This window comes from Impatiens glandulifera, unplaced genomic scaffold, assembly GCF_907164915.1.
Source record: "Impatiens glandulifera unplaced genomic scaffold, dImpGla2.1, whole genome shotgun sequence".
In the NCBI taxonomy this organism is placed as follows: domain Eukaryota; kingdom Viridiplantae; phylum Streptophyta; class Magnoliopsida; order Ericales; family Balsaminaceae; genus Impatiens; species Impatiens glandulifera.
Genome location: NW_025919514.1, coordinates 87700 through 102665, shown reverse-complemented (window position 1 = coordinate 102665; position 14966 = coordinate 87700).

Below are 14966 nucleotides of genomic sequence, written 5' to 3'. Positions count from 1 at the left end.
GGTTTAATGATGTAGATGTCATTGTTGTTTCTTATGTAATTTTATCAGCTATTAATATGGCTAGAGAGGGTCTTTTAGTTGAGTAACCTCCAACTACGAATGCGGCTAGACATCTCTATTTGCTATATAACATATATAAGCTACTTAATTTGTTGGATCATTGATTGGGTTTCCTAACTAATGTCAACATTCCTTCTTTTAATAGTAAAGTCCAATCAGGCTGTGCACTTTCACTTTCCTGTTGGTTATCCATTTGTTCTTCCCCTTGTATTCTTTCCAACTGTGCTTTATGGATTCACGAGATTCTTCAATCTAAAAGAAGTATACTACTCGTGCTTTCACACTGTTAACTCTCTACCCCACCCCAAAAAATTGTTTGTTTCAGATTGGCAGAAGCTCTTGACATGGAACCTCCAGTAATGCCAGAGGATGGCCACACAACCAGGGTTACTACTATGGGGGAATAATCATTACCAAATTCTGGGAAAGATTCTTTAGTTCTTGAAGCAATCTGGGATGATGAAGACACCAAAGCATTTTATGAAAGCTTGCCTGTCCTTAGGTTTGTGCCATCAGATTGTTATGCCTAATGTTTATTGCCTTTTTCTTGAACAAGGAGTTGCATGATGATTTTCTCATGTTGCTTTCTTCTAATTAGTTTTTAAGCTACAATATTGAGTCATTAAGTACTTATTTTATTCTATATCAGAGCTTTTGTTCCAGCTGTGCTTCTGGGAGAAGAAGAACCCAAGGCTAATGACCATTCTCTAAAGTCACCAGAGCAACCGTCTGTAAGGAACTCATTTCTATTTTATTTAGGCTCCAGCAACTATTTATCATTGATGTCATATACTTGTATCATAATATTTCTTTGTGTGTACTACATGGAGTGTACCTGCAATACCATTTTAAACATTCTATCCTAATGTTTTGACCCATATTACAGTGATGCGAATGATAAATTGTTGGACCACATCTTACATGTCTCATACATTGTCCTATTTATTTCAAACTAATTGAGTTTTAGAAATGTCTTCAATTCTATCTCGTGCAAGTAAATGTAATGCATTATGTAAATTTATAATTCTAATTGCTATAATATTTCTATATGTTCTAAATCATTGATTTCTGTAAACTAGGCATTTGTCAATAGAAGTTTATTTATATTCATCGTCCTATATTTTTAGATCAATAGTTTAAAAAGAGTTATACGACCCCCAAAAAATATGAGGAAAATTCATACATGCTTCTAAAATTATATCGCAATCATGTTCAAACAAATGTCTAGTTTAAAAAACTTAATTCTAAGGTTTCATTTGTGTACTCTCTTATATCATATTTTTTATCATTTTTTATTTAAATCTCGTTAATTATTATGAATCTCCTAAACATTTTTCTAAGATTAAAATTAAGCATAGTCCCTTAATAGACTCAGATTCAAATCCGTTTCTTTCAAATCTTTAGTCCCTTAATAGACGCAGATTCAAATCTTTAGTCCTTACGGGAAATTTGATCAAATGACCCTGAAAAGGGGTCTTATTTAAAAAAATAACCCACCCCAAAATGAATTTGCAAATGTAACATTTTTAAAAAAATGACCATTTTACCCTTAATAGTTTTTTTATATTCGTTTCTTTCCCCTTTCCCTCTCATTTCCCCATTTCTCAGTTCTTCTTTCTCTCTTCTCCCCCGGGCGATGCTACTATTCCCTATCCCTCCCCAACTGTCGTTGGACGCTTCCCCGCGAGCCCCGACTCCAGCAGCATCGCCGCACCACGAGACCACGACGATAGCAAGCAAGGCGACTCCATCGAAATGTGTATGTTCTTTTTATGTTTAGTATTAACTATTATACGTTTTTGCTATTATATGTTTGGTATTAGCTGAAATATAAAGACCTAAAGTTCAGTTTTCGTCAACACGCAAAGTGCAATCTACGTCCCACGCAAATTGCAATTTGCGTCCCACACAAATTTCACCTTGCGTGGGATGCAAAGTTGCAACCCATTGTATTTTCCACTCCACTCACTTTTGTCAATTTCTATCAATTGTAGATCACAATATTTGTTAGCTATTTTGTCCTCTAGGATGAAGAGTAAAAAGTTGATGATGGTGTTACTTCTTTTGTCACACCCTAAAATCACGTTTTTCTTGACCGAGGAATCTGCGGTCCAGACCGAAATCTACGACCGTGGATGATGGCACCCAGGGCCGAGTGGTCCGACCGAAGATTCCGCAAACAAGGAATTCTAAGGCAAGTACTTTTCTATACGCTTTCTAAAACCCACACAGTGCTATTTATCATGTATTTTATATAAACGATGCATATGGTTTCAAAGCATGTTTTCATTGCAAGTCCATGGTTTTCTAAAGAAGGATGATTTTGAGTTAAGGGCTATGGAATCTAAGAGATAATCATGGAGGAATTGACGGATACGAGAGGATGGCCACGCAGGATGAGCTCTGGTGGTCCGATGCTCTCAAATATTGCTGGAGGAATTGACGAAGGGATGCCCACCCCGGAGGATCAACTCTCCGGGCTAAGGACCCGAATATGTGCTCAGTATGCAACTATACATGATTGATTGATGAGATACCCTTAAAAACCCTCATGGATGCAATGGCTTAAATGGTTTTCTTATAAATTCTTGCTGGGTCCGTAGACTCACTATGCTTGTGTGGTGTAGGAATCCAGCCAGCGGATTTTATGACAGGTGAAGGAAGAATTGGAGCGGAAGCGTGGTGTTGGAGATGTGTGTGGAAGGAGGGACCGAGACCGTAGGACCGTATTTTCTATCAACCTTTTCAATGATCGGGTCAGATAGGCACCCTAGCGTTTCCGCATTTATGTCCGAAATTGCCTTGATTTAGGTGCATGAAAGTAGGAATTTAGGGCGTAACAACTTGATATCAGAGCAACGGTTCCGAACCTTAGTACTTTCACACATATGCTCCTGCAGATGCACCCCCAAGGCCTTCATGTCTGTAAATTGTTTTTAAATGATGTTTTTGCATGACATGAAATCGTTTTTCATAATTATTGGAAATAATGTTTTTCATGAAACCATTTTTCACAAACACAATATTTGTACTTCCTTTATGATCGAATTTCGGGAACGAAATTCATTATAAGGGTGGTAGTTTGTCACACCCTAAAATCACGTTTTTCTTGACCGAGGAATCTGCGGTCCAGACCGAGATCTACGACCGTGGATGATAGCACCCAGGGCCGAGTGGTCCGACCGAAGATTCCGCAAACAAGGAATTCTAAGGCAAGTACTTTTCTATACGCTTTCTAAAACCCACACAGTGCTATTTATCATGTATTTTATATAAACGATGCATATGGTTTCAAAGCATGTTTTCATTGCAAGTCCATGGTTTTCTAAAGAAGGATGGTTTTGAGTTAAGGGCTATGGAATCTAAGAGATAATCATGGAGGAATTGACGGATACGAGAGGATGGCCGCGCAGGATGAGCTCTGGTGGTCCGATGCTCTCAAATATAGCTGGAGGAATTGACGAAGGAATGCCCACCCCGGAGGATCAGCTCTCCGGGCTAAGGACCCGAATATGTGCTCAGTATGCAACTATACATGATTGATTGATGAGATACCCTTAAAAACCCTCATGGATGCAATGGATTAAATGGTTTTCTTATAAATGCTTGATGGGTCCGTAGACTCACTATGCTTGTGTGGTGTAGGAATCCAGTCAGCGGATTTTATGACAGGTGAAGGAAGAGTTGGAGCGGAAGCGTGGTGTTGGAGATGTGTGTGGAAGGAGGGACCGAGACCGTAGGACCGTATTTTCTATCAACCTTTTCAATGATCGGGTCAGATAGGTACCCTAGCGTTTCCGCATTTATGTCTGAAATTGCCCTGATTTAGTTGCATGAAAGTAGGAATTTAGGGCGTAACATCTTTTGTCTCAAGTTCATGTGTGGGTGTGACTATATCCAAAAATAGTACATATGACGAATTAATTGACATTGTCTATGATGCTTTTCGTGCGGACAGATTGAGATATAATTTAGTGTTCAAAGTCAAGTATAATATGGTTTTGACAATTTCTCCTCTTGTTGTTATCAGGATAGATAGGGATATGATGTTCTACGTAAAAGAATTTTCGAATTCACTCCCCCAGCTTTGCACTCCTCTGTGTGTCTCTTAAGTAGACAAGTCACTACCTTCACATCCAACTCAAGAAAGCAAAATACCAAGAAAGCTTAATTCATATGATCCAATCGAGGTTGAAACACCTGCTCAATTAACCATTGAAAACGGATTGGAAGTGTGTACGTTTTTTTAGGACAAAAAAGAACTTCAATTGAGGTTGTATAGACATGCGATGACTAATCAATTTGAATTCAAAGTGAATAAGTGTTAGGATCAGTGTTGATAATAGAGACTGGGGTCTAGCTATTGTTAATAGCTTACACACTTCAATTCGATATTCTAACTGTGTTTTCCTTTAGACCGCCTCTAACTGCGCTTTCCTTTAGACCACGTCTAAAGGAGTTACAACACTGAGATTTCACATAGAAAAGACAATATACTAATTATAGAGTAATCACACAGTGAGACAGTGAGTAGTTTGTGCTTGGGCTTGAGAGAGATTGGATAATCAGAGATGGATCTTAAGCAATAGTATATCAAGGGCAAAAATCACTTCGAGAGGCAGTTCGTCTATTGTCCTTGAGTAGCAATTTATACTTGAAGTACACCAATGGTCGAATCTTCTTCTAGAACACGTGACATGTGTCCGTTGGACGGCTGCCAATAGTACGAGAGTACAACAAACTCTGCATTAGGATCGTGGTTGTACAAGACATGTAGTGCGCCAAATATCCTCTGATATTGTGTTGTACTAGAGAGATACAACGTGGGCAATTTGAATGATAAACGTGTATGTAGCAGTCTTTCATTTGTTCGGATCAACTGGCTTGTCAGACTGTTGAAAACAGTAATTGTAGATGGGCTGAGTACGTAGTTAGACGGATGCTTCCTTTAGACGGCTACTAGAGTAAGGCATCAGACGTTCTCCTTTAGACCGCGTCTAAGAAGGAATTATACGGCGTCTAACTACGTGCACTCCTTAGACCACGTCTAAGAAGGAGTTATACTACGTCTAACTACGTTTTTTCTTTAGACGGTGTCTAAGAAGGAGTTAGATGGCGTCTATCTACGCTTCTTCTTTAGACCACGTCTAAGAAGGAGTTAGACAGCGTCTAACAATTCTTCTTCTTTAGACCGCGTCTAAGAAGGAGTTAGATGGCGTCTAACTACGCTTTCCTTTAGACCGCGTCTAAGAATGAGTTAGACGACGTCTAATTACGCTTTCCTTTAGACCACGTCTAAAGGAGTTAAACTGCGTCTAACTGCGCTTTCCTTTAGACCACGTCTAAAGGAGTTAGACCGTGTCTAACTGCGCTTTCCTTTAGACCACATCTAAAAGAGTTAGACGACGTCTACTCGCGTACACCAGACTCCATCTGAAGTAGCAAGATGTTTATAAACGCCTGTTTCAGACCACGTCTAAAGTAGCATAATCCTTTAGATTTGTGCCTACACAAAATAGTTTCACAGATTAGTCTTATTCGTTTGCGATATTAAATTAAGCTCTTCAGCTTTGCATGTGCATAACTAAGTTTTACTTTGATTAATTCGCACATCATCAAAATACTGTTAACCCACAATTAAATAGAGTTGTTTTGAATAAGCTTATTTCCTAAGTTTATTTTTAATCAATTTGACTTGACTCAACAATTTTCCCATTTTTGATGATGTTAAAACTTAGTTAGAAAATCAGGAAACTAGCAAATATTCCAGTCAATTAGATTTCATATATAATTAAAGTTTCCCATTAAAAGACAAAAAACAAAATTTTCTTAAAATGGGACACTCCTATCATTCTCTTCCCTAGATTAAAGCCCTTTTTGCCTGATCTTCCCCCTTGATTGCAGACCGATTATTTCCCCCCCTTTTGACATCATCGGGAAGAACAAAGTCTTAATATGCTTTTAGACCCCTTTGGAGCGTCAGACTTCTTCTCTTGACCTTTGCTCTTCCTACTCTAAGGACAAAGTCATAAACTCTTTGATTATCCAAAACTTTCGATAACTTAATGAGGACCCCATGTACAACATTAACTCATAGATAGGCGAGCAGCATGCTGAGCGGAGAAGCATACCCAATTGGCTTCCTTGGAGAAGAGATCATCTTCACCAAGTTATCGATGGTTATTTTTGACCACTTGATGGTTATTCCCCTGGTTATAGCCACCATCATCTCAAAGATCTTTTTGGAGTAGACATTAGTGGTTGTCTTAGCCAAGAGGGATTTAGAAATGATGTCATTGAGAATGGAAAACTCAGGTTTTAAAGAAGACTTCTTTACGTGAGTTTTGATAGGGAAGGAGATATCTGAGAAAACAAGTTTCATCTCAGATAAGATATCATCTAGAGAGGTGGGGAACTCTGATAATCCCTCCGTAGGAAGCTAAAAAAATAGAGCGAAAGTTTCTTCACCAAATGAGATTCATCTCCTTTTATTGTTGTCAGGATAATCTTATCGCCTATTATTCTTGCAGGCTCAAAGAAATCACGAACCCCGGGTTCGTGAATGATGACAGGTCCTACGAGGAACTTTCTTAGGTCAAAAATTTCAAGAGATGTAAACATTTCAACAATTTCTAGAATTATCGAAGAAGAGACAGGCTCAAAGTTTATTTGTAGAGTGTTTAGAGCAAAAGAGGCCATTTCTTTGCTTTATATTTTGAAAGAGGGAGAGGTCTTATGGTTGCACGCAGATCGGAAACTCAAGAGATTTTTAGAGAGAGAGAAGAAGTATTCAGACTTACAAAGAAGATAGTGAATCTCTTCAGATATATTAGTTACTCTTTATAGAGTATGACTAACACATAACTACAAAAGTTATCATTAAAAGTAAATCGTCATTTAATTCAAAAATTTGTTCCCAATAAAGTCATCATTTAAAAGAAAAGACGTCAGTTAAAAACCATCCTAAAATCCATCATTAATTTAAAACGGAAAGAAATAAATTGTTAGATATATTAGTCATATTTGTAACATTGAGAGACGCGTGTCTTCAAGTTATTCGAAATATGACTGTTAAATTTATGGGAGGGAAAAGTACATGGGATGGACAGCTGTCCCATTCGTCCGTAGATGAGACGTCTAAAGACACACATAGTTATACGTCGTCTATATTATCCGCATGTCTTGCGTCTATGTTGGGTAGACGTCTTATTCGTACGGCATCTAACTACGCTCGTCTACAGACGTCTAACATGCATTTATTCGGACGACATCTAACTATGCACGTCTACAGATGCTTCAAACGTCTGTCTTACAAATAGACGTCTAACAAAGCTTAATTTGCAAGTTGCTTAAGCAACAACTCGTCTAAGTACGTGGTTTCTTTAGATGACTAATCTAATTAGTCCGATTGAGACATCCGTCTACACACGTTTGTCCAGCCACCTTAATCAACAAATTTCTCCCTCAATTTGTGCATGATTAACTGAGAAATAAATCAATTGAGGTCTACAAGACCCAAAATATTTCTAAAGTAAGAAAACTTAGTCTCGGGGAGTGACTTTGTGAACACGTCTTCCACTTGTTGATTTGTTGGGACATATTCAAGATGAATATGCTTCTAACTAACATGCTCCGAAATGAAATGGTATCGGATTTCGATATGCTTCGTTTGAGAGTGCAACACCGGGTTGTATGTGATCACTCTAGCACTGGTGTTGTCGTAGAAGATTGATGACTCTTCTGTCTCAATGTCATAGTCCCTCAACTATTGTTGAACCCACAAGAGCTGAGAGCAGCAACTATATGCAGCAAGATATTCAACCTCTACTGTAGACGTGGTGATGAACGTCTACTTCTTGTTGAACCAAGAGATTAGATGATCACCAAGGAACTGGCAAGTTCCAATGGTACTCTTCCGATCGATCTTGCACCCTGCATAGTCTACATCAGAATAGCTAGTTAAATTGAAAATGAAATCATTTAAATACCATAGTCTCACATTTTGAGTTCTCTTTAAATACTTCAAAATACACTTAGAAGCAACATAATGAGATTGTTTAGGGTTAGCCTGAAATCTTTCACAGATGCCGACGGCAAACAAAATATTTGGCCGGCTAGCAGTTAGGTAGAGTAGAGAACCAATGACCCCTCTATAAACAGTGATGTCAAAACTTTTGCCATTTTCATCTTTGTCAAGCTTTCTTGAAAAATTCATTGGAGTTGCTGTAGAGTAGTTCTCCATGCCAAACTTTTTTAGCAGCTCCCTAGTGTACTTTGCCTAGTTGATGATTGTGTCATCTTCAAGTTGACAAACTTGAAGATCGAGGAAATAATTCAGTTCTCCCATCATACTTTTACGCGTTTTTTCTCATTTCGCTTCCTTTCTGGCGTATGCCCTTTTTAATTTGGCATACACTCCCTTTTGAATTGGCCCGTATAGTTTTTAAATCGATACACTCACGAATGTATTGATCTAATTGAATTGAGAGTCGCCACTTTAGTTTATTTCCCAAAGAAATTAAAGAAAAGAAAATTAGAGATTCGTTTTAAGAGTTCAGTTTGGTTACGTATTAGGAAAGGGCCTACGACGCTATGTCCTATACGCTTATCTTTATAGACCGTCTTTACGTTTGAAGGATTGTTACGTGAGTTCATAACCCTTTTGCTTGTGTGAGAAAATCTTAATCATTTTACAAGGAGCTAGTCCTATTCATGAGGTGCTTCACGAAGATAAAGCATTGAAAAAAAAACATTAAAAAGCACTAAAAAGCATTGAAAAGCATTGCAAAGCATAAAACAACATTCTCAAAGAAAAGCGAGAATCAGGATTCCCGAGAATGATCAAATGAGGATAGATGAGGAGAATAACAATTCGATTGGAGGATTATAATTTTATTATTTCACTCATAGAAGAAAAAAGAATGGATTAACTCAAGGTTCTGAGTGTTTCCCCTTTTAAATTCTCAGAATTAAGAAAACTTTGAATATAACACTGTAAAATGAGTCATTTTCAAAAAATAATTCCCAAAGTTCCCAAAGCTTCATATGATAATCAAAAATATTTTTAAAAGCTCATAGGAATCGATTTTGGAATTTTCTGAGTTGTAGAACTACCGACATGCCACTACGAAGATAGCCATTTTTCAAACGGGCCCTAAAAATTCCGGGAAAATTTTATTTTTGAAGAAAATAATATTTTTGAATTCTTGAGAATATTCGAGAAAATTTGAAAGTAGTTAGGACGTTTGAATCCTCATTTTAAGGTTGTTTGTGAAAATTGAGAAACAAACAGGACTTTAGAGTTTATTTTATTTTTAATTTTTAAAGTTTTAAATCGAAATAAAAGGAAAACAAAGCTTTAAAGAAGGAAAGAGTTCAAGGACTACTTTAATTTCGAATTAAATAATTAATTCAAAATTAAAGTTGTTAGACATATTTAAAAAATAAAAGAGGCCCAGAGGCCTCTTTGCAACTTTAGGAGAAGTTGGAGGAATCGAATTAAAAGAAAAAGAAAAGTGAAGTCATCGGCCTTCCTTCCGATGAATTTTCCGGCATAGACGATTTCCGGCGAGTTGCTCCGATGGCCGATTTTCGCTCAAAGAAGAAGATGCCACAATTGTTCCTTTGCTCAACAAAGCTCTCTCCTCGTCGTGGTTCGTCTTTTCAGCCTGAACGAATCCAACAACACATAAAGCAGATCGGCCGAAATCGACAGAGCTTTGGCTGGAACTTGTTGATGTTCTTCGCTCTACTCCCAATTCGCCACCAAGTAAGCTGCAACAGCCCGTTGGATCTTCGTGAGTTCATCTATATACCAGGAGTCCATCCGCGAGTTAGATCGTGCTTAGACGCTTATACGAATGAAGAACTGAAGTAGAATCCCTTCTATGTGTTCCTCGTTTCAGCCAAAATGATATTCACATTTTCAATCAGATTGAACCTGTGACATCAGGACAAAAGACTCCTAATCTAATAGATAACCTAAACCAATCCTAATCTCAAACGACTACCAGCTAGGTTGAATCAAACATACGACAATGCAGATCGAAGGCGTGAACAAAAAATAATTACAGCAACAATCAAGCAAAACTCAAATAGCAATCGGCATCAGTGTTCATAACTGATGCCTCCAATCAAGTATTCAAGAATCACATTGTAAGAAGATTACCTGAATCAGCAAGAAGATTACAAGAAATGAAGAAGACGAATGAATCAAAGACTGTTTCTGCCTTTTTCGATTTTCTGCTCCAATGCAATATTCTTCCTCAAATATTGTTGAAATGCTCTTTCAATTCCACGCGACAAGAGAGGCCAGGAATCACAGTACGTCCGTGGTTGAATTGTTCGCTTGTCCTTCGTCATGTAGCTGCAATAGAATCACAGGTAGCAGGATTTGATGTTGTCCTCTTTTCTTGACTGAAAAGAGAATCGAATCTTTTCATAGATGAAATTGAGTTCTCTCTCCCTCCTCTAATGGAGTTAACTCTCAATTTCTCTTTTTTTACCCGATCAATCTCCAGAAGTCTGAAACTGCTCTAAACTGAATTGAGTGATATCCTCCTTTTTTAACTGAAAAACAGCCCTTTTTAACTTCAATGGTTAAATTGGAAATACACCCTAAAATCAAGGGCACGCTTGGGAATAAAAAAAAACTTTTTTACTTTCCCTTTATTCCCGATTTCCTTTTATCCACTTGCACCATCATCCTAAATAAATCACCCTGGCCTCATTTTAGCTTCAAAAATTGCGAACTTTTTATGGTAAATCCGGGACCAAATTACCGTGAATCTCTATTTCGAATCAACCCAAACGGACCTTCTTAGCCTAAATTACGAGTTTTCAAAGTCTTCAACTATTTATCCTCTCGGTTCATGTACCAGCTTCACAGAGGGCGACTTGGACTGAGCTCTAAGACGAACTGGGAGGACTACTTGATATCATTGGAAATCTAATTCAAATAGATTTACAATGGTAGTTCACACACTTAATATAGATCATTGGTTCAAAAGTTATGATGCTTAAAAGTGTGGTATAGCTTCAATTAGCTCCCAGGATTTGAGTATGTAGTATTGCTTCCCTTTTACAGATCGATAAAGGCCCTTAAAGGTCGAATTACGCTTCGGGAACGGTTCCATTTGAAATATACGTGAGTTAGCTTTCCAACCCAACTTTGATTACTCAAAACCATCAATCACAGCTCAAGTTACGATTTTTTAAGTGAAAGGGTGTTTGATTTAAACCTTTCAGGAACACCTTCCACTCATGACCGGATTTCGTCTAGGTAGAGGGCACCAACGGGATATTGGGCTACACCATATGAGAGAGAACTCATTTCTATTTTCAAAACATCTAATATCATCGAATTTTCATACAGTAATTAAGCCGAGATAAATTCATGAAGTCTAGGGTTCCAATGGAGGCTCAATGGGGACTTCAAACTTAAGGATTCTTGGGTTTTTTCTCAAATAATCCTTTTCAAATAACCCATTTTCCAAATGATCCGATTTTCCCTATTTTAGAAGACTAGTCAACTCTTTCCCGTTTCCACTTGTCACATGTTCGGTCCCTTGTTGACCTGGGTTGACTTGTTGGTTGGCGGGTTGACTCGAGTTAACTTGGGTTGGCCCGTTTTCTCGTTTTCCCCTTTATGAGCGTCTTCTGCACAAATTTGCAAATAGTAATATTTCACGGGTTCAGGGAATTGAATTAGAGAAAAAACGGTGATTCAACTCATAAAAGGGATCTAAAATAACTCTTTGACACGTTTTCTTCAATAATAATATTATACATGAAATTCATGATTTCTCGCGTCAATTATTCTGAAAGTATGAGGGGACTTGAGACTTAAGTATTTTTGCAACTTTTCACTCGAATCATTGTCTTTCAAGTTTTTTAAAGTCGGTTTTCCAAGAGGTGTTTCAATTTTTGTTTTTCCTGTTTAATAAACAAACATGAGTATTATTTCGGACCGGGTCTTTTTATTAGGTATCTAGGGTGTAAAAATGGGGTGTCTATAGAATGTCCCTCTTGGACAGAGTTTGGAGAAAAATTTCTTGTTTTCATAAAATGTGTGTCCAAGCCTAAACAATAGGCACCACAATTTTTTTTACCCGAACTGAATGAATGAAAGAGAAAAGAAAGATACAACATGACAATGAATATCCTTCATTGATTTTTCTCGTTTAGCCCTTACACATTTGAAGAAACCGGAGGCTTGAACTGTGCAACGATCCTCATGGTGTACCTATAAGAGAAAACTAGACATTAGAACAAGTTTCGTATCAAAGCTTACATAAGGATTCGGGGAAGAAAGCATCTTGTCATGAGCCGTCTTTTCACAGCCGATCTCGTGTGAATTCTCATCAAGTGAAATTTTACGAGCAATAACCTGCAAAACAAGGGAAACATAATGATAAGGCCCATAGGCCGTCAGTTCAAGAATCAGTTAACAAGTCTCCGTCGTATGTCCTTATCAAGGAACCCTACGACTAGGAGCGTAATCTTCTAAGTTAACCGATCGACAAAATAGTCGTTTGTTGAAACCTTCTAGAACCATATACCCATCTGAGGGTACTCTTCAACAAAGCAACACAATCCTTTGTCTTCAAAGGATTGAAATCGTCGAGGCCAAGATAGTCTCATTGAAGAAGACAATATGCCACAACCCGTGGAGGATCCTCGTGGCTTCAAGCATTCATAAGAATTTTTTTTTCCTCGCGTGAACACCGAAACGATAGTACTCACAACGATTAGAGATATAGAAAATAATCGCCTCCCGACTATAAGAGAAAATCGAAGCAGGATTTACTACAACGAATGAAGATGAAGAAAACAATCGTCTCCCCGACTGTAAGAGCAGATCGGAGTAGGGGTTTCTCCAATGGATGTAAGTGAAGAAAACAATTGCCTCCCCGACTACAAGGGGAGATCGGAGTAGGGTTTCTCCAATGGATGGAAGTGAAGAAAACAATCGCCTCCCCAACTGCAAGAGCATATCGGAGCATGGGTTTTCTCCAATGGATAGAAGTAAAGAAAACAATTGTCTCCCCGACTGCAAGAGCAGACCGCAACAAGGGTTTTCTCCAATTGATGGAAGTGAAGAAACCAATCGCCTCCCCGACTGCGAGGGCAGATCAGAGCAGGGGTTTTCTCCAATGAATGGAAATGAAGAAAACAATTGTCTCCCCGACTGCAAGTGCATATTGGAGTAGGGGTTTTCTTCAATGAAGGAAATGAAGAAAATAATCATCACCCCGACTACAAGGGCAGATCTTAGTAGGGGTTTTCTCCAAGGATTGGAAATGTAAAAAACAATCGCCTCCCCGACTGCAAGAGCAAATCGGAGCAGGGGTTTTCTCCAATAAATGGAAATGAAGAAAACAATTGCCTCCCTGACTGAAAGAGTAGATCTGACCAAGGGTCTTCTCGAATGGATGGAAGTGGATAAAACAATCGCTTCCCCGATTGGAAGAGCAGGCCGGAGCAGGGGTCTTCTCTAATGAATGGAGATGAAGAAAACAATCGCCTCCCCGACTGCAAGAACAGATCGGAGTAGAGGTTTTCTCCAATGAATGGAGAAAAGAAAACAATCGCCTCCCCGACTACAAGAACAGATCTGAGCAGGGGTTTTCTCCAATGAATGGAAATGAAGAAAATAATTGCCTCCCCGACTGCAAAATGAGATCGGAACAGGGGTTTTCTCCAATGAATGGAAATGAAAAAAACAATCGCCTCCCCGACTACAAGAGCAGATCGAAGCATGGGTTTTCTCCAATGAATGTAAGTGAAGAAAACAATCCCCTCCCCGACTGCAAGAGCAGATTGGAGCAGGGGTTTTCTCCAATGAATGAAAATAAAGAAAACAATCGCCTCCCCGACTGCAAGAGTAGATCGGAGTAGGGGTTTTCTCCAATGAATAGAATTGAAGAAAACAATCGCCTCCTCGACTGGAAGAGCAGATCGGAGTAGAGGTTTTCTCTAATGAATGGAAGTGAAGAAAACAATTGTCTCCCCGACTCCAATAGCAGATCGGAGCAGGGATTTTCTCCAATGAATGGAAATGAAGAAAACAATCGCCTCCCCGACTACAAGAGCAGATCGGAGTAGGGGTTTCTCTAATGAATGGAAGTGAAGAAAATAATCGCCTCCCCCACTACAAGAGCAGACCGGAGCAGGAATTTTCTCCAATGAATGGAAGTGAAGAAAACAATCGTCTGCCCGACTGCAAGAGCAGATCAGAGCAGGTGTTTTCTCCAATGAATGGAAGTGAAGAAAACAATCGCCCGCCCAGCGAAATCGCCTAGCGGTGATTTCAATGTCTCAACCTTTTGATGAATACTTTGATCATTGATTTTTTTTAGTACTATCGGTATATCTGACCGAATCGATACGCCTAACAAGTTTGCCCGACGGTGATTTCAATGTCTCAACCTTTTGATGGATACTATGCTCACTGATTTTTTTTAGTATCATCGATATATCTAACCGAATCGATACGCCTAGCGGGATTGCTCAGCGGTGATTTCAAGGTCTCAACCTTTTGATGAATACTTTGTTTATTGATTTTTTTTCTTTTGAACTCGTCTCTTTTGGCGAAGCCAGACAATTCTCCTAATCCACTCAACTTTCAGGTTAAGTTTGGGTTCTACTGTGTCTCAAAGGGTTTGAAAAAAAGTTTTTTCAACAATCGCAAGGTATCTTTGAAGGCATTTGACAGACAAGACTTCCCCACGCGAGTCTTTTAAAAAGACTTCGAAATCGCTTTTGGAAACAGTCCTCGATTAAGAATTAGTCTTAACACTTACTCATTTCATAATGTCCTTGTTGGTTCATGACAACAGAGATCGTTGTCTTCTTCACGCTAAGGATAAAAATGTTTTAAATGATTTTGACCGAACCTATTTGAT